This window comes from Dasypus novemcinctus, unplaced genomic scaffold (assembly GCF_030445035.2).
Source record: "Dasypus novemcinctus isolate mDasNov1 unplaced genomic scaffold, mDasNov1.1.hap2 scaffold_559, whole genome shotgun sequence".
Taxonomy (NCBI): Eukaryota; Metazoa; Chordata; class Mammalia; order Cingulata; family Dasypodidae; genus Dasypus; species Dasypus novemcinctus.
Window position 1 is genome coordinate 22,862 of NW_026688523.1, and position 2,542 is coordinate 25,403.

The following is a 2,542-nucleotide window of genomic DNA, read 5'->3' on the forward strand; positions in this document are numbered from 1 at the left end:
GAAGCCAAAACTTTTAGACTTGAAAAGAAAAATAGACAAATCAATTATTTTATTTACAGATTTTAACACCCTTTTGTCAATAATTGATATATACAGCACACAACAATTCTGTAAGGCTATGAGTTACCTGGATAGCCTCATCAGTCAGCTTGATCATCAGCAATTTTAGAGTACTGAATCCAAAAGCAGAACGATATATATTTTTCAAAAACATATGTGGACAAAGGCCACCCCAAAAGGCTTTCTGCCTATGCTCTCATATTCTTCACCAACTCTTCTGTTCAAAGCACCAAAAATATCTTCTGAAATAGTGCCTGCATTTATTGAGAGTTTTAAGGTTGAAAGAAAGCAAAACGTAAATGAAGATCAATAAGAGCCAGAAGCTAAAATTAAGTTAAGGATTTGAAGTGATATATAAATGATAATTGAAGCTGCTAATAAAGAATAAACTATTGACAGAACAAGGAGAACTCAGAAACAAAAGAAGAAAGAAAACAGAGGAGAAAAAATTAGAGTGACAATGTCAGCTGGAAACAAATTCAGATGAAAATGACAAAATATGTTAAAAGAGATATTATTCACAGCACATGTCTTATAGTCATTCACAAGTAGTTTTGACAACTTGATGGTATTAAAGGAAATAAAGAAACTTCCTAAGCAGATTCAATGACGTTTTGCAGAAACCTGATGTGCATTGCATCCTGTTAATTTTACTCAACAAGCTATGGAAGTGAGTTGAAAAAGAACATAGATGAAAATAACAAAGGATTTTCAACAGGAAGGATTCCACATCAAACCAGGGCACTATAGTTAACTGGTAAAGATGGAAGACTGGGTTTATCTTACATCACATTCATCTAATGTACCAAAGGAATTGGATGAATCAAAGGCCTTTGTGATTGGTGGATTAGTAGATCACAAACATCACAAAGGATTCACATATAAACAAACATCAGAACATGGAATTGATAATCACAGCCCCCCTATGGAAGCTTTGTTAAGAGGAATAGTCAAAAAGTTTTGGCAGTTAATCATTTGTTTGAAATTATTCTGGTATACCTGGAAACAGGAAGCATTTTTTACAATCTTACTCCAAAGTAAAGGAGTTGTTTCCATAAAGCCTGTGAAATTTCTTCACATGAGAAGAATTCTGTCAGAGTTGAAGGTGAATTGGAAATGATTCTAATGAGGAGAAATATAGAAGAAATGAATTAAAATCAGCACATGAAGAAATGCAGGGTACAGAAAATAGGATTGAATCTACAGTGAACTCTATTTTACACTCATTTTGTTCCTCTTAATGTAGGAGAAATTGAGCTGATTCATTAAATATTTAGCATTAGAAGGAATATATTTTTTCTTATTCCTATTGTGCATTAAAAGCTAAATGCTCAACTTTTTTTTCAAATATGTAAGGAAACTTTTTTAATCTGCATAAGAAGATTTAAATGTGCACCTTTAAAAATACAGTTTTTTGTGGAGCAGGTGTAGCACAGTGGTTGAGCACCTGTTTCATGTATATGAGTTCCCTGTTTCATTCCCCAGTAACCCCTAAAAATACTTTTATAAGCCCCAAGAGTTTTTAGGGAATTTTATATTATTACTATTCCTTCATTCTCTTTCATTTCCTGTTTTGTATTCTTCTTCAGATTGTGTCTTCTGGCCTTCAGTTTTATTAGTTTATATTGATAGTAATATTTTCCAATTTATTGGCTATTTATCAGTGGAGGCAGATATTCATAAATCTCCTTTAATTATACCAGAATATTCTGTTTTGGGGGTTACCCATTATTAATTTGAAAAGTTCATGTTCAATTTATTCACTTCAAAGAATGTAATGGTTTTAAGAAAAAAAATATCACATTGGTAGACTAAATTCATTTATTTTAGTCTAAAGAATCCAAATCTGTTCTTTGTGTTGGCTTTTCATGGTTCTGGAGTGATCACTGAATTTTTTCACCAGCAAAGTTTGGGATAGCTATCAAAATGTAACTGCATAATTTTGATTATTCAAGATTTTTGTAGTATAAATGCCCTAAGCTTATGAGCTAATATTAATAGTGCAAGATTGGAAAAGTGGTATATAAAAATCATATTTCCTTCACACATAGTATTAAAATTAACTGCAAACATAAACATTGTCTCCATGAACATTTATATAATAGTATTTTATACAGATGCTTTGAGATTTACATCTGCTTCCATAAAGATAATGTATTGATTCCTTGATCCAAAAAATTTTTTAAAAAAATTGTGATGTTGTAACAAAGTTAAGATAAAGTTTAAGACAGAATTATCCCAATGTAAAATATCTACCTTTGGTATGTAAATGATAAAATGCTCTTGGAGGACAAAGATTATACACTTGTATATTCTTTGCTAACACTGGCTTTGCTGGTACGCTTCCCTGTAGGAAAAGAATGGAGGTTTCATTCTGAGAAACAGAAAAAAAAAGATAAATAAGGCAGTTTTGTAATCGTAACAAAAATACACCTTACATGGACCATAAAATATACATTAACAATTTCTAAATAATATGAAT

The 2,542-nt window shown here is 31.1% G+C and overlaps 1 pseudogene; it reads left to right on the top strand.

The window, feature by feature from the left end:
• Positions 1 to 250: 250 nt before the first annotated feature.
• On the top strand, positions 251 to 1,301 carry LOC101424660 (tRNA methyltransferase 10 homolog A pseudogene; annotated as a pseudogene).
• The last annotated feature ends 1,241 nt before the right edge of the window (positions 1,302 to 2,542 follow it).